The sequence below is a fragment of the Bombus pascuorum genome, chromosome 17, assembly GCF_905332965.1.
Source record: "Bombus pascuorum chromosome 17, iyBomPasc1.1, whole genome shotgun sequence".
NCBI classification, from domain to species: Eukaryota; Metazoa; Arthropoda; class Insecta; order Hymenoptera; family Apidae; genus Bombus; species Bombus pascuorum.
The window spans coordinates 2,211,913-2,232,786 of record NC_083504.1 but is presented as its reverse complement, the minus strand read 5'-3'; the positions used below and the strand labels follow the sequence as shown (position 1 = coordinate 2,232,786).

At 38.2% G+C, this 20,874-nt stretch overlaps 1 protein-coding gene across 1 annotated transcript in view; it reads left to right on the top strand.

The window, feature by feature from the left end:
* The window catches only part of LOC132915490 (homeotic protein Sex combs reduced), a 219,472-nt gene that overhangs the window by 174,074 nt on the left and 24,524 nt on the right, over positions 1-20,874 (top strand). The gene's annotated exons all lie outside the window — the stretch shown is intronic.

Sequence of the window (20,874 nt, the reverse complement as noted above, 5' to 3'; positions counted from 1 at the left end):
ATTCCTTAACTGTAATCGGCCAAAAGAAGTTTCGAATTTCTGAAAGTCCGACAGTTCTCGTGTTTCCTGGAACACGGGAAGTGTGTGGACCACCATAAACGAATTACTCCGGACGCACACGCACGATGGACAAAAAAGGACGACGTGGAACCACGCGAAAATGGAGATTCTGTTAGGCCGTAAATCGTGCGTCGGCTTGGGACCCGATCGGCGATAAGTCATCGCGTAGATCTACGAAAGAAACGTCGTGGTTGGGTAAAAGTAAGCAGTCGGTGATTTGTTTTTCGGCGCCACGGAAATTTGTGCCAGTATGTCATAACAGGAATGCGGGTCTTAGTTGACTGTGTGATTACTTCGCGGCGGCTGCCATCTTAAATCGTCGTTAAATCACGCATAAAATATATTAGCCGAGCGATTATAAATTTCGATACTCGTCGCTGATAGCGGTCCTCGTTCGTATATCATGCGCCGTGATGTTGCAACTATTTCAAATATTCTTTATCGTTTCTGTGAAATTTTTTGGTAATCATTTAGTAGGTATCGATATATCGTAGATATAGAAATCGAGATATAAGTCGGCTGTTTTTTCGATACTAAATGCGTATCGCTTTATGAGCGGCTAATGGGTTGGCACGCGGCGAAAAAATTTATCGGAGGGCAATTTGAAGCAATTTGCGTCGGGGCAAAGTGTAGTTTGTAAATGTTTCCCGTTATCGCGGAATGGCCGACGTGTAAGAATAGCAGAAAATAATCGATAGAATAACCTCGCTTCTTCGAAACTAGCTGGAAATTACGTGACTGTCGTGTCAGAAGTAAGAGCAGAATAAATAGAAGCTCGAGAAAGGTGACGAGCGAATCAGAGTCGCGAAATATGATAGACGCGGATAATGTGATATTAGCTTGGATTCTGATAAGGATGGCGATAAATACAGCGTCTTCTTTTAAATGATAAATAAAAAGTTGCTAAATTTTCTAAAATTTTGTAAAAAATCTGACACAGGTTTTTGAAAACTTATTAAGAACTTCGAGTGTTTGACAAAGTTCTTTATTTGTAACAGGAATCATAAATAGAATAGAGCATAGTCAAATGGTGTGAGGCATCAAATTCTGAAGAAAAGAAATATGAAACCGTAACAGAGGCACCTGAAACATCTCTTCAGCCACCTTTCCTATCATAGAATTTCGATACGAGTATCTAAAATTGAGACCTCGTTATTTGAGAGAATTTCAACGCTATATTTTCTTTCAAAGACAGCGACTCTTTCTAAAAGTCTAGCAAAATTAATGATGCCAGAAATGGTGAAAGAGCGCGGCAGCCCAACGTTCTCGATTCATTACCTTCTCTCGTCCCTTTCGAACAAACAAAAACAAATATGGAAAAATGTAAAAGTAAAAAACGAAATCATCTAAATGGAAGAAAGCCCGTGACCAGTTCCCACTACTGCCCACGCTGTCCTCTCGCATAAGGTATCTTCGCAACGTGAACCTCGAGATCTGTGTGAAACCGCGATTACGTAAACGGTGTCCCGACAAGTGAGTGGCGCTACTGTGGTGGTAGTCCCTGGTGAAATCAGCTCGCTGATTCTCCCGTGGATAACCGACGTCGACTATAAAAATACGGAAACGAGAGGAGACAAATAGAGTGCGTCGGTTTCGCGTCGTGAGGACGCCAAGGGGGTTAGACCTGGTAGAGAAGGAAAGAGTAGGAAGGACAAGGAGGGGGTTAGTCCGAGGCCAGGACAAGAGTAATTCAGCGGAGTCCAAGAGACTGGATCCACCTGCCCCCGTGGTTCAAAGGAGATAAGACAGCGAGCGCTGGTCGCGTTCACATTAGTCGCCCCGCGTGATTTACTGCGTGGCCAGTATGATTCAGTCAGCGGGGAATTTGACGAAGAATTAATGGTATTATGATATCGTGTGTAACTCTATGTATGTGCGCCCGGGCCATAAATCAGGCTGCATTGTGAGGCGCGGGGGGCCCTTTCCTTCGTCGTCTTGCTCTCTTTCTCGATGGCCCTCTCTGTCTCGTCGCCTCGCCGTGTCTTTCTTTCACCGTTTCCATCGTCCGTTCTCTTGCGCGTTCCCTCTCTGTTAGTCTTTCGCTGTGCGCGTCCGGCCTCTCACGAACGAAGGCCGAAGCCCATTCGACGGGCCTCCCAAACGGGATACGAAATCCAAAGCTCCTTTCCTGCGCCTCTCTCGACTTCCTCTCCCTCGCGCTCACGCCTCCTTCGCGCTTTCATTCTTTCCCCTACGTTGCCTGTGCGTTTCTGGTTTCCAGTGCGCGGCTGCTGCACTGGGGGGCTAGGATTACCGACACGGATTTTCCCAACTGTGGCTAGAGGATCTTTTAGCGGCTGGAGCAACTTTCAGCCGCGAACGTTACGAGTTTCCTCCGACGAATTTTTCTTCGTATTTACGTGACGATTCTACCCGCTTGAAATTTTGATTTAATAGAGACACTTTGACGGAAACGTGAAGAATTGTTGATGCGAGGCTGTGCAGTATCGCGGTGTACTTGAATTCAATCGAATTAATATACGAGGCTATATTTAGAACCGTCTAGCTTGCATTGCTAGAGAAGCTTTATTGTACTGAAAGAGCTCGTGTTTGAAGCTCCATTGACGGTACAACAATCTTCTAAAGTTCGTCTCGCTATCCAATGCGACGCACGGCGAACGGTACCGTCTTCTGTGGAGACTCGAATTTTTGGAGCCGAAAGGACGTCTGTTGAGCGAGCCTAACCTTACGTTAATTGCACTGACATTGTCGTAATAACAGCTTCGTTCACAGAATTGTGAATAAACGGGTGAAGCACAGGATGATCGTAAATCACGAAAAGTCACACGAACCTCCTGCCGTCAAAGGGTGAATTGTGCCCGAGATAATTACGCTAGGTGAGTCCTAACCTAACCGTCTCTTCTATAAACGATCTTTGAAAGCAAAGAACCCGTTGTTCCTTCTCTTCTTTGCTTCTTTACTCTCTCAGAGATTCTGGATTTACAGTAGTTTGATTCAAATTTGCCAGATCTACGAGTGGCTAACGGCCATGTTTAAGAAACAATGATGTTGTTGTTGTACGGGTTTCAAAATCATAGATTCAGGATTCAGGAAAAAAAATATAGAAAGTGAGTACAGTGCAAAAATATACAAAATATTCAAAGTATTCGTGACTATTTTTTAGAAGATGGAATAAATCTTTGCTTCTTAAACGAGTTCAGAAAAATACTAATTTGTATGAACATTCACAAATAAATAAATAATAAAAATAGTTCAAAACTTGAAAGAAAAATAGTCTAGTAGTAAACAACAGAACTGACTATTTTTTAGAAGATGGAATAAATCTTCGCTTCTGTAACAAGTTTAGAAAAATACTAATTTGTATGAAAATTCACAAATAAATAAATAATAAATACAGTTCAAAACGGAAGAAAAATAGTCTAGTAGTAAAAAAACAGAACTGACTATTTTTTAGAAGATGGAATAAATCTTTGCTTCTTAAACAAGTTCAGAAAAATATTAATTTGTATGATCATTCACAAATAAATAAATAATAAATACAGTTCAAAACTTGAAAGAAAAATAGTCTAGTAATAAAAAGAAAGAACTAACTATTTTTTAGAAGATGGAATAAATCTTTGCTTCTTAAACAAGTTCAGAAAAATACTAATTTGTATGAACATTCACGTTCTTGTGGTAATAAATAATAAATACACTTCAAAACTTGAAAGAAAAATAGTCTAGTAATAATAAAAAAGAACTGACTATTTTTTAGAAGATGGGATAAATCTTCGCTTGTTTAATTGAGTTCAGAAAAATATTAGTTCAAAGTTTCTTTCGTTTTATAAGGAAATAATGGACGCACAACATTTTTCGTTTTATATTACGCTATCGAATTACGTATGATCCATTTTGTTCTATCAAAACAAAGATCACAACGTTCGACAGGTTAGGTTTCATGTTCGTACAAAGATGCATCGTTGTATAAGACGTGTCCGTAAAAGAAAGACACTTTTTGGACAACCTAATTTGTATGAACATTTACGTTCTCGTAATAATAAATAATAAATGTAGTTTAAAAATTAAAAGAAAATATTCTAGCAATAAAAAGAAAAAATGATACCTTTAATTTCGTTTTAGATCGAATGGAAGAACCTAAGACTTGATACTTTATTATTACATATTCTCTTCTCATTCAACAAAAACCACAAATCAGAAGATATATTCGTAAGGGTTGGTTCACAGAACCAGTTCCTGCATTAATATTTACGTTATTCCATTGTGCATGCTACTTCACATGCTTTCAAATCGTCATGAAAACCTACCGTCGCTTTACCATAAAATTCACTGTATCAAATAACGTGGATAATCATCGATACAGTTAACGCATAAAATTCGAGGCAAAATGTGGCTAATTTTTCTGATCGAAAACACATGGAATTGCGCTGATTCGAAGCTGATTCGTGGCAGCGACACGATGACGTCAATTCTCGTCATGGCGTAGTATTTGTTTCGAAAGAGGTCGAAAGAACGCGTAAGAATAGACATTTCACATGTCCGCATCCAGGAGGAAATAATTGATTCGTCAAGGGTCGTATTCAACAACGCATCTTAGCTGGAGCGTCGCGACGCTTTGAAACACGCGCTGATATGTAAACGTTGAACCCTGTGATCTGAAGAAATAAACGTGCCACGGATCACATGTTTCTGCGATCGAATTTTCCGCGTTGGAGAGAAGAAACCACGATTATCTTCGAACATGGGGAACATCGATTATTTTAGATCGAGGAATTTCAATGTGGCGTCATTTTCCCTACTAATAGATACACAATGTATATTTGAGCGCGTCGAATTTAATATAAGAAAGTTATCAGTCGGTAAAAGAGGACTTTTAGTGGTTAAGATCGTGGAAGGTTGGTGTTCAAATTTACTTTCTGTAACGAAATTTCAAAAATTGCCGGTTTCAGACGAGTATTGAGCTCTCATACTTGGTTATTTTATTTTCCATCATAATAAAATCCAGAATTAACGATAGGCTTTCATAAGGCCAGTAAGTAAATATTCTTGCAAGGGCAGGTAATTTACTCGATGGAACATTTTTCCTGGAAGCCGGGGGCAGAAGATGGCATCATTTGATATTGTATTTTTTATTATTGGGTTGTGCAAAAAGTTGGCAAATTAAAAGTTGGGAGATGCTGAACGTAATTAGTATTCCGAGAAAATGATGCACGCAATTAAAGTCCTACTTCCCGGTATCCTTGGCTTATTCCACGCATAATTATCTTATACAAGAGCGGTATAATTCTCAATATCCTTTCCATTATACGCGATCGGAATTTATTCGAAATTATGTATCTTGATTGTAGTTTAAGGAGTTACATGTTTCACGATACAAACGGCGAATTATTCTTCAAAATAAGGAAGAATCATTAGGGATATTCGAAAAACTTAAGCGTTATTAGCGTATAATACAACTATGTATAGAAATCTGCACGATTATTCTCATAGAATGGAACGCGAAGACAATGCCAATTAACCTAACCAATTTCTCACACTTGCATCGACGTTCCCCTCCAACGAGCTGAAAAATCAATCAGAGCCGAGACACGAAAATCACAATTAACACGAAATCTCGTTGCAATCCAGTCGGAAATCTTCATTGTGGGTTGGTGGACGGTGAAAAATCGACGAGAAGAGCGAAGTAGCGGCCGCGTTAATGTCCACGAAGCACGCAGCGTTAAGAGACTCGCGATAACGATCGTGAAACGCGGCCTACCGGAGCACGACGATCTCTTGCGTCGACGAAACGAATCAGCGGTGAACGATGGTGGCTCATCTTCGAACTCGCCGTCTATTTAGAAACGGTCGATTGGCCGTTAAACGGCACGATAATCGGCCTCGCGCGACCCGCTATCGTCCATCGAACGATCGCGCAATTATTTTTGCCTGGAGGTTAACGATTCCACAAGAAGCTGGCAGAAGCAAGCGGAAGGTGGGTTCGCGTAATTACAAGCCGATCGTTCTCTCATAAATAAACACAGAGAAACGTCCTCTCCGGATGTTTCTTCTGGTCTATCCGACGGTAATCGTTCGGTCGTGAGTAGGTTTGTTTGGACGTTTCGGATTATTTGATTGGAGAACGATGTCCGTGTGATGGAGAAGACATAAACCAGGTCTTTCATTCGGTGTAGAAGTGGTAGAATACGTTTGTAATTGTAAGAGTAATTGAAAAGTTGTTGTAACAGGCGCTGAAAGCCTCATAGATTAAAGTTTCGCGTGGAAAACTTTCATGTAAACTTCGCTTCTCATGATTATAGAAATAAGATGCCTGGGTAACTGGACACTCTTGTTTTTACAATAAATAGTTTTTGCTTCTATGTTATGAGTAATAGATAAAGTGGAAAATATCGATTAGTAAATCGAAGTACTAGCTACGAGTAGAAATCACTCAAATATTTAGAATCTTTCTCAAGAACAAAGTAACAATTCTTGACATTTGTTGCAATTTCTTTTTATGTTTGAGAAAAAGCTTGGGAAATGAATTTTATTTTCACATATACGATTCGTGATTTAAATAACGGGAAAGTCTTGCAATAAAGTTATCTATGGTCACTCTTCATAATTTTTCATAAATAAACCATGTGGTTTGACGTTCGGATGTCAAATAAATTACGCGCATCGATTAATATTGATTAGAAACGCCATGATCGAAATAGCTATGTTTCCTTCAAATAGATTTTATTCCTTAGATTTTAGACATTTTTAACAAATCAATTGATGTCCGAGGAAAATGTTCCTATAAAGAATGGCGTGGAAGCAGGCGCATCTGTTTTCATGAAAATCCAGTCGAATCTTTTTCGACTTCTTCTTCCATAATTAATCAGCGATAAAATAGAATCCTTTCACGAGAGAACGCAGCATCGCCATTTGCTGTATTAATTCTGTTGAAGTAATTACTTCTAGGAAAACTCTACATCTTTTCTTTTGTATATCACCTGAATACCGTGACAAAGGTGTGTAAGAGAGTTACTGAAATAAAAGAAAAAGGAGGAGCCCATATTATTGTGTCCTTGAATGTGAATGTTATTTTTTTGTTGTTGTGCTGTCTATTGTAACTCTCATCTAGAGTTACACATGAAAGTTGGTAATGTTTTTTGCTGTAAATGCATCAACATGCTCCCTATCGCCTTCAAGTGTAACATGACACTGCTGCAGTGAAGGTCTGCGTCAGCATACACTGTGTTTACTTCGCTATATATTTCTATTGGGTTGGATTTTGCCATTAGCTGGTATTGACAAATCCGCAACATTACAAATACATCCACGCGTTCCTGTATCAGGTATTCTCAACACATCCGATCTTATAAATAAATAGCATGATAATAAGGACAATTAAAGAGAAACGGATGAGCACGTAATACTCCTCTGGCATTCTATGGCTGCCATGTAATTTTTCATAAAAGATTCATGTAACCGTTCTGAGTATTATTGAATGCCACATAAAATCCTTTCCAATGGAGGTTTTTGTGTGGAAACAAATGATTGTACGTGACTTCAGCGTCGATCTGGCGTTCCATATCTTTTCATTCTCCATTTATTTGCCATCTAGCAATCTGAGGATCGTCTACCTTCGCAGCCCGTAATCACGAGTCAATCATTTCACCATAAATGAAGACTATGAACAGAAAGTGCTACGAGCAAAGGTTTATTGTACTTTATAGGAGCCTATCGGTAGCAGTTAAAATGGCTGGTGGTAAGAACAACCAGCGATTGCTTTCCCCCTTTAACAAGTCCGTCTCGATCGTCTTAACGTGTTGGTTTTGGTGATCATCGGTTGCGTTTTGAGTGGCTAGAACTCGTTACCGGCTGTGGAAAGGGTGGTGCGATTCGAGCGAAGGATAACAAGCGGATAATACGAGAAGCTATTACGAGTCAGCTCTTTGGGGTCATATTTGTTTGGTCGATTGCAATAAATAGCCGAAGCATTTGCGATTGATCGGCGTTCGGCCTGGTCGTGTTTGGGTCAAGGTAGGCAGCAACACAGGAATAGGTTAAACGTTCTATTCTCTAGTCGACTTTTAATTTATTATTTCACTTAACTATTGTAAGAATAGAAATCCATTAAAGGGTTTACAACAAGAAGGCAGTTTCAATATTTCAAACGTATTCATTGGGAGAACAAGTACATAGATTCTCATGTTGAAAAATGCAAAAGTTTATTAGTATGGATTTATAGCACTTTTTGATTCTCAGTTAATGTTTGCTGATTTACTCAGATTACTTAAAAATGCAGTTACTTACTTGTTATGGTAGTCTATTCGGTTTCTATTACTCAGTGAAAGGTAGAAGTTAATGGTGTGACTAGTTAAAAGGTCTATTTCAGTTTATCACTTAGCTGGTGGTTAAGTATGAGAATAGTGGAAGAATTTTTCTCAAGAACCTTGGCAAAATGAATCTACCTGCTTTTATTATGGTAATCTTCGGCGCACTGTTTAATCTCGAATTAAAGCTCGCCAACGAGTTAGTCGAACGATCGTCTTTTTCCACCTGATTTCTAATAGGAAATTAACAAGCCTGTAGAGATCGAAGGATGGTCGAGGCAGACGGTATCGGCCACGCATGATGATGAGAACGCGCAGACGTATGTGCGCATTATACCATGCCTAACAGGCGAAACTAACACGGGAACGCTAGACTAGAACTGGTTTTCCCAGTCGCGTCGCATATTTCATCTTAGTAACAACAAAAACTTTTTTTCATTAGTATGCATTAATCAATCAGCATGCATAAGCAATACGCTGTCAAATATACAGCTAGTTCCGTGTTAACGTTACATACGCATTCGGACATTCACGCGGCAGCCATCATATTCTTCCTTGCGAGATCCAACTTTGCAGATGACCGTTTAACAATACTTAATTTACACCCTCGGGATTGCTACTTCATGGAGTTTTTATGGGAACCGAGATATAGCGGATGTTTAATGGCCGTATCCGGTCGAATCCTGGATAAGACGAGTCGAATGATTCCTGAATGAAGACATTCGATATATTCTCTTCCAATCGATATTCTAAAATGTCGTTCTACCAGGTGTTTCCAATTTGAATATCTAATTCTAATTTAAATAATTTAAATTACCTGTCGCATATTTTCATAAAAACTGTGGAGAATTGTGGATCTTAATGGGCGAAATATATGTATGAGAATACTTACGTTACACTTAGAATTGATATCAAAATAGTTTCAGATTTGTTTAATATGTGATTTACAAGATATTCGTGGATATTTGCACTCCTTTGCCTCACCATCTTTACCGCGCTACCAGCGGAATAGTCGCATTCTTCTGTTTTACGGGACGCTGTGCACGCACGTACTGCAACACACTCGTACTCATATATGTGTGCCACTACTACGAGACTAATCTAGTGTAACACGCGAAATTACACGTATCTCAATAGTAACTTTAAAATGAGATTTATCATAGAAACAAAGACGAATAAAATTTCTAACACGATAAAACGAAATATTGGCTTGGCAACTAAGTGACTGTGGACTTTGTCATTAGGTGGTACTGACAAAATCCGCAATAAATAAAGCGACAGAAAGAAATAACTTTGTTCCCACTTTTCAAATATTTCTTTTGAAGATTCATAACTATTAAGAATTGCGGATCTTAATCGCGGAAATAAACGTATGCGAACACTTAAGTTACACTTAGAATTGATATCAAAATAGTTTCAGATTTGTTTAATATGTGATTTACAAGATATTCGTCGATACACATTTGCGCGCGTCTCAGCACTCTCTTTGTCTCGCCATCTTTTTCATCACCACGCGTACGCAACAGTTGCATTCTTCTGTTTTACGCTGCGCACGCACATACTCCACACACTCGTACTCATATATGTGTGTCACTACTACGCGACTAATCTAGTGTAGCACGCGAAATTACACATATCTCAATAAAAACATAGCTCGCCGCTAAATACAATCTCAGACCTTAAGAACCCAAATGGACAAAATATTAGGTTGTCGGAAAAGTTTCTCTCGTTCTATGAGGAAACAATAGACGCACAACGTTTTTTCTTCCATATTATTTTATCGAATTACATTTCGTTCTGTTGAGATAAACACTACGACATTTTACAGACTTGCTTTCACGTTTGTACGAAGCTGCACTCTTGTAAAACACAATCTATATTTAAAATCTGGCGATTTAGAAGAATACAAACAGCGATTATAAAGCGAGCAAACTACAAGGACCAACAGCAGCCATTCGACAAATTTTAAAGCCATAATCGTGTATTGGCTGAAGCACGCGTTCGCCTCGGTAGATGCTGGCAGGTTGTCCAATTTAGATCCAGCGCGGGGAAGGACTCGAAGCGCGGTACAAATCACTTATTAGGACATAAATTTTCAATGCAAGCAGCTAGCGCAAACGGGATGAGCCGATGGGGTAATGGATGTGTGCCGGGAGCGAAGTGGGCCGCCTGTTGCTGCGTGGCCCGCTCACCACGGGGATCCTTGATCCTTATGCTCCTGCAGTCGCTCTCTTTCGGCCCCGGCAAACCCCTCCCCGAAGGAGGATTCCCGCTGCTGAAAATTTACGAGCTGCCGCTGAATGGCTCTAGCTGGCCTGCCGCCACGTTACACGCGTTCCGTGGTTTTCCCGCGACAAAAGTCGCTGGAAAACCGACGCGTAAACCTCCTGATGTCTTTTTCTACCGATTGCTTCCAAACATCTTCATACGGTTCATTGAGTACAAGTTTCTATACACAGACTTAAAAACATATTCCAACACTTGCACACACGTTTTATGAATATATTATGTATGTTACACACTTTGAAATTTCATTAGAACTGTTGTGAGATTCCTGTTATCATGATTACGTTGATAAAGTTTGAAACGAGTTTGAAACTGTATAGAGGAATTGCAATATGTTTATTGCACATGTAGCTACACTGCGTAACAATTAGCAAAGTATTATTAATTGTATAGGTGGTATTGGCTAATTAGACGTTTAAGGCCAATTCATACTGTACGCTATTCCTCTTTCTAAATGTATGTTTGCAAGATTGATTTCTTACCAACATCATCATGCCAATTGCATGTTATTAGGATGCTAATGAAATTTCAGAATATTTTCTACATTAAATTCCCTGACCTGCATTTCACCAATTGCAATCTAACGTCAGAAATTGATCGTTTTATTATTCAACTATTTTACACTTTCGAAAACCAGAGGAAAAATTGATTAGTCAGACGTTGTTAACTGCTCGATTTAGTTTGGAATTATTATAAATTTAACTTGAAGTCGATTAGAAAGCTGCAGTGTCTGAATCGGATATCATCATCCTTGTTCTCTCTGGCCGACAAATTGTCTACGTATTACTAGCTATTTAAACGAGACCGATAAAAAGGTCGGCAGGAATTCGAGGCTCGTATGAAACGGGGCATTCGTCGATCCAGGCCAAACGAGTGATTGTAAAAAAACAGTGTTTCACTCCCCAGGAAATTTATGGCCTGCTCTTGAATGGCGTCTGTTCGTGCGTCTTGGGCTTTGATACGACACGAGCACTGCAACAACCGGGCACAATGATCCTTGCGGATGCACCCAGTCTGTATGAGCCCGGGTATCGAGGCCGATTTAACGTGTCCTCAAGGCGTAACATCGTCGTATAATTCTACCTGGTAAACACCACGACCGCCTGGATTATTTATGTGAATTAGAGAATAAGTCTTTACCTCTGGTCTTTTAATCGACCCTCACCCCCCTTCTTCAGGGTTTTCGAGTTCGTGTTCGTAAGAGCGCTGGTCTTAAAGCGTCTCTAATTTTGTGACAGACGATAACGAATTTTTAAATAATTGTAGAATACTATGTATAATTTAAAATGCTATTTAGAATATTTTTCCACGTTTTGAAATTTTTCCAAGGGTTTAATTTCAGAGGGGAAGCGACACCAAAGCGTGCCGTGAACATCGAAATACGACTCTGTGCATTTAAGTACGCTTCCTCGGTATCCCATTTCTAAGAATTTTAGTCATTTGCTTATTTTCTGAAACGCGAAGATACTAAACGCTGGGTAAAAATTCTGTACCGCGTCGATTGTTTATGCCAAACGATTAGTCGAAGTTAAAACAATCTGAGAATTATTCTGGAAGATTGGGCGTCGCGACGCCTGATTTACGGCCGATCAACCGTAATAGACGTCTGCTCGCTGGCCGCGCGCTCCTTTGCAAATAAATCACACGAGATCAACGGTTCTGCGCATTTACATCACCGTTTTAAAACGTATGGTCGAACACGTTCCCCGATGCGATTGAACTCTCCAACAATTTGCGCGAGTTCGTGTTTTCCTTCTCTTTGCTTGATCAATCTCCGAAACTCGTAAAATTAACGTCGCTCTTATTACCATTGCTCCTTAGTATTGATCGATGGGTTTCTAGAGCAAATCTTGAGCGAAATTGCCATAGCTAAAATCGTGGATCGTTGAATGCCGTTTGGACAGTGAGAAATATATTTCCTTGTCGTTGTTGATCGATTGTCGAGAAGGAATTACTGCGTTTACCAATATTGTCTTCTTATTATTTTATTTTTACTTAGTTTTCGGTTACGCTTTTTACATTGTCTCATTCTTATGGCGCTATCATCTTACTGCTTCCTCCCTTGTATCTATCTGAACTCTTTTCCTTGTCTATCTCTCTTTTCTTATGTATCTGCCTCCCCTCTTATCCACTCTATTATATTGCAGTCTATGGCAACTTTTGGGCTTTTGCCTGCTTGCTGTGTTTCCTTATTGTCGTTCCTATTGTTCCTGTCGTGTATTGCCCTTCTCTTCTCCTTTATTGTTTTCAATTCTATTAGTCCTCCAGTCTCGTTTAGTATTTTTTCTGTGTCCTTTGCCCCCCTCCCCGCCGTTATCTCGCATTCTTCTATTGCATGTCTCAGGTCTTCTTTCCTTTTACATAGTCTGCATCTTCTTTCTCCCTCTTCTTTCCAGTATTCCCTTGATTTGGTCTCGTTTCCACATCTGAGTCTTGCAGGTATTTTTCTGTCCTACTGAAGTCTTTCCTTCTAAGTATTTGGTAACTCTTCTTTGGCTATTTTTTGCTATAATGTTTGTTATATCTTCACCTCCTTATCTTGTTCTCCCTCCCTTCTGCTTCTCTCTTTCTCTTTTGTTCTGTAATTTGATCCACTGTCATCCTTCCTTGTTCTTCTCATGCTTCCCTTTGTGTCCCTTCATTCTAGCTCTATTACCTTTCTATCTTTGACTAAAGTAGGATATTACACGATAATTTAACTATAATTATTGTATCTGTCAATCTATTTCCAATACCCAAATGGATTTTTCATATTAAATATTTTGTCTGTTTTCACACTGTTTCCAAATTGGATGAGTTGTTTTTGTTTTTGCAATTGGTCACACTTGTTCCCCCTTCCTTCTGCTTCTCTCTTTCTCCTTTCTTCTGTAATTTGATCTACTGTCATCCATCCTTGTTCTTCTCATGCTTCCCTTTGTGTCCCTCCATTATCATTTTATCTTTGACTAAAGTAGGATATTACACGATAATTTAACTATAATTATTGTATCTGTCAATCTATTTCCAATACCCAAATGGATTTTTCGTATTAAATATTTTGTCTGTTTTCACACTGTTTTCAAAATGAATAAATTGTTTTCGTTCTTGCAATTGATCACTCTGGAAGATATTAGGGAATCGGTTGAAGCATCGATTACAAGATGTAGGAAGATCGTCCACTGCGATGGGAAATATTTACGTAAATGACACGTGGCGGGAGAAAAAAGTTCAAGGCACACGAGAACACGTGCATGAGACGTATTTCTATGAACGTTACGTTTTTATGTTATGTTAATGTTTATTCGATGTAACGGTGTTAATTTATAATTAATACAATCGTTAATTACCATTGATATAACTACAGCAAAAAGATATTGTAATTTAAACGTAATCTCATGCAGAGATATTTCAAAATGCTAATAACTGGACGAAGTTGCAAATCATTTAAAAATTATAATCACCTAACGTTTTTATCATTGCAAAGTGTTCGACACTATTTAACCAAGTTTCGTAACCAACTATTTTTTATTTTACTTGATTGGAGGAAATTCATCTGCAAATATCTCAGTCTATTTATTTAAAGAAACATAAGCAGCGATTAAAAATGATTAGAGAAAGATGGAGAATTCATCGTGGAAATTGACATGGAAAATGGAAAGTTAGCTTCGTTCCAGGCCAACCATTCATTGACGTTTGCTATTGAAATTGACGACACAGTGTAGGAAAAAACTTAGGATAATTTTCAAAGACGATTCTTCCCTCCGTTGAAACCCGAAACGCTAGAAAGGAAAACGTATGTTTGCTTGGAAATCAGCTCCACGAATCCTACAAGAAAATATATCGAAAGACCGCGATAATCGTGAAGATAAAACTGTCGTAACACCTGTAGTAACTGTAACGCAACTTTCTGTCGGTTGAAAAAAAGAAAAAAAAACGTGTATTAAGAAAGAGAGAAAAAGAGAAAATTAAAGCTACCGAGGCCAGTAGGGAACGGAGTATGGTACCTACTTTGATGCGTGATAAAAAAGAATGCATAAGTCAGCTGCTCGCTTGCTGAAGAAAGATTGGTCACGGTGACATTCACGGTTAGCGAGGAGTAGGTCGTGCATATGAAGACGTCCATGAACACCGAATTCTGCATGCCAAGTAACAAACACGTCGAGTCTACTTTTACATTTCCAGCCACATTGCGCTTTAGCCATTCCGTTAGTCGTTTCAACGGTTTCATGGAATCGCCAGGTCTTTCTTTTGTGACATTTTAATTGCAAAACTGCCAAACATCGCACTAATCTGCCAACAATTTTCTTTCGAGATGTGCTCGCTGTATCCTTGAAGAAGCAGGATGGTTTTAGCGATCTAATGACTACACGTTCGAAGACTGAGAGAATAGTTGCTGTAGAGGCAATCGCTTTGAAAATGGCCCGAGAACGCTAATCACCGAACGGTAACGCGCGCAAATCGTGCTCCATTAACGGGTCTGGTGGTTAAGAGTAAGATGCAGAGTTGGTCCGACTCGATTCGTTAGCACCTACGTTCTATGACACGGCACATTACGTCTCGTGTAACAATTTAGCGAACACATACATTTTCCATCCGTAGATCGCCACAGGCTGATCGATTTAATGAGAAAGAAATGTTGCGGGGCAAAAAGGCTTTGCATAATTCGACGCTTACAGGGCTTGCGTGCGCCATTCAATTTATTTATTCATACGTTGAACCATGCGCCATTCGCAAGCTTAATTATCCCTTCGGATATTTCAATCCGCACGCGGAATCACGCTCAGCTTACATCGTTGCCCCTTTTACACCCCTAGCAACTATTTTCGGCTCGTACGTACCGTGAATACTCTGATCGACTGACTCCAAGGGAACAGAGATTACCGTACACATGATAGAAGCCATTTTCCAAGGGAATGTTGGTCATCTGTCGTTGATATGTGGCTTCTTCTTTGCTGATTCTTATTTATATTTATTTGGGCAAAGAGAGATTTATGATTATCACGGAAATAGGGTGGTCAGACAGATTGGGCTAGGATTTGATATGATCCTTAATGGTTTCCTGCGAGTGGGGTAATTTTCATCAGCAAGGACTGTACATGTCCATTATTTAACACATTTAACTGCTATGATGTTGTATTCTTGTGTACTGAAGCTTGGTATACATATTTCTTTTATGTGAAATATTATTTTCTATAATATTTAGTTCACTTCCCCCACATTTGTGTTGGGGAAATGAACATAACCTAAAAGTAATTGCAGAATGTAAACTGCTTAGAGGTCATGCTGTCCAATTGCATGAACTGAGAAGCAGAGAAACATGATTATGTTAAAAGAAATGATTTTCTTGGGCTAGGATTTGATGTGATCCTTAATGGTTCCCTGCAAGTTGGGTAATTTTGATCAAAGAGAACTGTACATGTCCATTATTTAATACATTTAACTGCTATGATGTTGTATTCTTGTGTACTGAAGCTTGGTATACATATTTGTTTTATGTGAAATATTATTTTCTATAATTTTTAGTTCACTTCCCCCACATTTGTGTTGGGGAAATGAACGTAACCTAAAAATAATTGCAGAATGTGAACTGCTTAGAGGTCATGCTGTCCAATTGCATGAACTGAGAAGCAGAGAAACATGATTATGTTAAAAAAATGAATTTCTTTTCGCTTTAGAATTTACTATTGGGTTGGAAACTAAGTGATTGCAGATTTTGTCATTAGGTGTTACTGATACTTAGTTGCCAACCTAATAGTATAAACTTTTTAATTTATATTATTTGATACTTGAATTATTTAAAATGCCCTTCAGTGTTGAGAATACTATTAATTGAAGCTACCAGAGTATCATCAAGCTACCTTCAGCAACAAGATTTCAGAAGTATTAAGAATATATCACTACTAGAAGTACTATTTCAAGAAGTACTAAGCTACTAATTGTAACTCCTTAAAAAATGTTTTTTATATTTAAACATTCATATTCAATTTTATATTCAATTAAAATTATTAAAATCAATTCTATATTAAATTAAATATTGTATTCAAACATATATATAATACATATAATATTCTTGAGTACTAAAAATAATGTAGATATATAATAAGAATTCTTAAAACATTTGTCTTCGACCTTTTAATAAGCGAACAAATTGTAGCGACACATCGCTTTCAGAAAACAAAAACAAAAAAGAGAAAGAAAAATCTCCAAGCTGCTTTTTAGTGAAGTAGCTGACGCTTTCCCGAGGGCGATGTTTGAAAATCTTATCCAAATGGAAAGGACCCTCCAAAGAATTCACAGTAGTATGTAAACCTCACGCAAGCATTTATTTATGGTCTCGGGTCACCGGCTGTGCGCGGGGGCCGCCTCTACGCCGCACTTTACAGAACATATTTTACACCGAGCCATCAGCCGTGGAATAAAGCTGTTTCCTACTTAATTCCGCCTTCCACTTTGATCCATGGGATGCGAAAGCGCCTCTGCAAGCGCTTGTTAATTGACGCTACACTATGTGATAATTGGTGAACACAAGTTATCTGACATCATACGGTGCACTTTGTCTCACTCCAACAACTAGGCCCTTTTGAACGAATCTGACCTCGTTCAGGATGTGTAATCAACGTTTTCCTTTAATAAAAATGTCTCTATTATGTCACTGTATCTATTTTATAAAATAAAATATTTTCTCTTTATACGTTGAAACTAATATAGCAGACTTTCACAAGCTAAACTGATGACAGTCTATAGTATTTTTACAGAAGTATTTATACACTTTAAAATTAAGTTAAAATTAGCTAAAAATATTTAAGTCAGATAATTAACATATTACTATTCAATGCAATAAACATTTTAGTACTAAGTTACAGTTAAAGATATTTAACGCACTTAATATTTAATTTAATATAAAATTGAGTATGAATATTGTATATATGTTTAAATATAAAAAACATTTTTTAGGGAGTTGAAATTAGCTAAAGATATTTAACGCACTTAATAGTTAATTTAATATAAAAATTAATATGAATATTGTATATATGTTTAAATATAAAAAACATTTTTTAGGGAGTTGAAATTAGCTAAAGATATTCAACGCACTGAGATAATTAACATGTTACAGTGTAATGCAATAAACATCTCAATACTAAGTGTTACATCAATTGTAAATTTTAGAATAATTTGAATTCATAGAAAATTATTTTTCTGCATGTTTTATTAATTCCCCAAATAGAAAAGGAATTCCATAAAATTTAGAGAAAATTTTTTAATTTATATTATTTGTTACTTAAACTATTTAAAATGACTTTCAGTGTTGAAAATACTATTAATTGAAGCTAGCAGAGGCAAGCTTATCTTCAGCAACGATATTTCGCTATATAAAACGAAGGAAATCGGAATTGAACGGGGAACGGCTTCATTCGATAGGCGATGCTCGAGAAGAGCATTATGGTTGTGTAGAGGCGGTTCCACGTACACCCTAGCGATCCGGCACCATAAATAAATGCTCGCGCGAGGCTTATGTACTACTACAAGTCGACCTCAGAGGCTCGAGCACCACCCGACTAGGGTAACCAGGAGGAACGCCATGGCCGATCAAAACCGACAGCCTCCTAAGAGGAACAAGCTGACCTAAAACATCGGTACTGCATGATTCATAGAGGACAGGAGCGGTAACTCCAGGGCCTCGGAAGAGAGATGCGTTTCCGATGATATCTACTTCTAACGCGTGCGCTTTGCATGAAAAATAAGAAGCAGATGCTGCTTACAATTTCTTACGAATTCCGCGAAAATATTCCTTGGAAGATGATTTTCTTAATAAAACCTTAGTCCTTGTAATTGCTCAAGAACATAACCTATCTATTACTCTTTGCTATTGACTTGGTACGTTGTATAAGTGCACTGAAGTATATAACTGTTTAGGTTCATGACTAGATCATAAAAATCGTTGCATATTCAAAAATATGTAAGACATCCCCAGTATAGTACTCAAGAACATGACCTATCTATTCTATCTATCTATCTATTCTATATATCTATAAAACCTTAGTCCTTGTAATTGCTCATAACCTATATATAACATAAGCTATCTATTGCTCTTTGCTATTGACTTGGTACGTTGTATAAGTACACTGAAGTATATAACTGTTTAGGTTTATGACTAGATCATAAAAATCGTTGAATATCCACAGTATAGTACTCAAGAACATGACCTATCTATTCTATCTATCTATCTATTCTATATATCTATAAAACCGTAGTCCTTGTAATTGCTCAAGAACATAACTTATCTATTGCTCTTTGCTATTGAGTTGGTGCATTGTATAAGTACGCTGAATAATATAACTGTTTAGGTTAATGATTGGATCATTCATGAAGTACTCGTTATAATAACTAGTGATTAAAATAAACGTTAGGTTAGGTTTCGTTTCTGTGACGCGTTAGTAAAAATACGAATTTGCCATTGCAACGACACGTACGAAATTACGTTCCTGTTTCAAACCCCACTATATGAAAAGTACATATTAATCGATGACTAATTAAAAATACATAAACTTCATATAAAACAATCTTATTTTAATTTTCACGGCGTATATAATTCAGTCCATACATTTATCTGTCATCCAGCCATTTTAATTCAGCATTGGAAGAATTACCTAGTAATACCAGGATAGTTCATTTCAGGTTAATCTAAAGTTAGCCTGTGAGTGGGTTTCAAACAAACGCGAGTCCACTGGTATTCTGGAATTGAAATTGAAGCCTGAAATTGAAATAAGACGCGTTTCGCTTTGGCCACGAGGCAAAATGCGTCCGGTGGCCGAAAATATGAGCAAACATCCTAAAATTGTAGGATAGGAAGTGTAGAAACTGCCAACAATGTAGTACGAAGGGGGAAGAGAGGGTGATGAGAACACGGGGAGGTATACAACACGATAATCCAGCGAGACCGTGGCAAATTGCGCGTGACATATTCGCAGCGCGCCAAGAGAGACACAAGCCTCGATCGGATTACGCGTGTCCCGAACGAAAAACTGCTACGAAAATGATATCGTTCGCATTCTCGCGTCTGGAAATAAATCGATCCACGGATACACACGCGTCCCTCTCTTTGCCTTCGTTTGTGTGTTTTTGTTCGACCTTAGGCGAGAGCCTCTAGCATCGCGGCGGCCTGCGCGCTACTCGCAGACACGTAAAGAGTCGCAGCTGACTGTATTGTTCCCGTTGAAGGTAAGTCATTAATTCTCCCGCGGCGGCAACGCTGTCTCAGTCGTTTGTGTGTGCCGTTTCCTATACGTATGTGTATGAATGCGCGCGCGTGCCTTCGTACAGTGTGTCACGGACCAATGTTCGAAGGATCATTGCCAATTAATTCTTAAAAATCTGCTTGGCGTCGTGTACCATTGCCTACAATCTATAGTTGCGGTTGCTTCATTGGTTACACTGTTAGATGGCGATGTCGATGCTCCATGAGAATCTTAATGACGTTTCTAGACGAATAATGGATGTATGTTTTATTGTAAGCCTAGATGGCACCGTTACTACGAACATTAGAATTCTTCGGATTAAATTAACTACATTTTTATTATAACGAATGAAAGTACGAAGAATTTACAAGGTGCAGTAAACGTTCGTGAACCTGATCAGGTCGGTCGTGTCATCAACTTGCTGTGTTTTTTATCCTACTTTTTTGCAACATTTCAGACTCCATCGTATTCTCTTATCGCTAATCTTAAGTTTGATAAACCTTGATACGTATTGTATGGTTTCTTGCTGCATATATATGCTGTAACACATATGTAGCGGCACATGAGCTAGAGGACAATCCAAATCACGTTGTTGTTTTGACCTTGGAGTATCGATATCGTTAGGATGCACGCAATGTAATAAGAAATAAACTCGCGGCAAAACAATGACGTCGACACCGTCGAAAGAAGATATTTTGAATTTTTCTGCTCTACCCCGACCAGTATAAATAAACAAACGCGACCGTAAGAGTTTTAATTATCAACGAGTTATCTTATTTGCTATTTACACACTGTCTTTAGTGAATTTATTTATTAATTACAACTATAATAAAATATAAATAAATCATATAAATAACAATTCAATGAAGCCATAAGAGTTTTAGTTACCAACAAGTTATATTATTTGCAATTTGCACACTGTCTTTAGGGAATTTATTTATTAATTACAACTATAATAAAATATAAATAAATCATATAAATAACAATTCAATGAAGCCATAAGAGTTTTAGTTACCAATGAGCTATCTTATTTGCTATTTACACACTGTGTT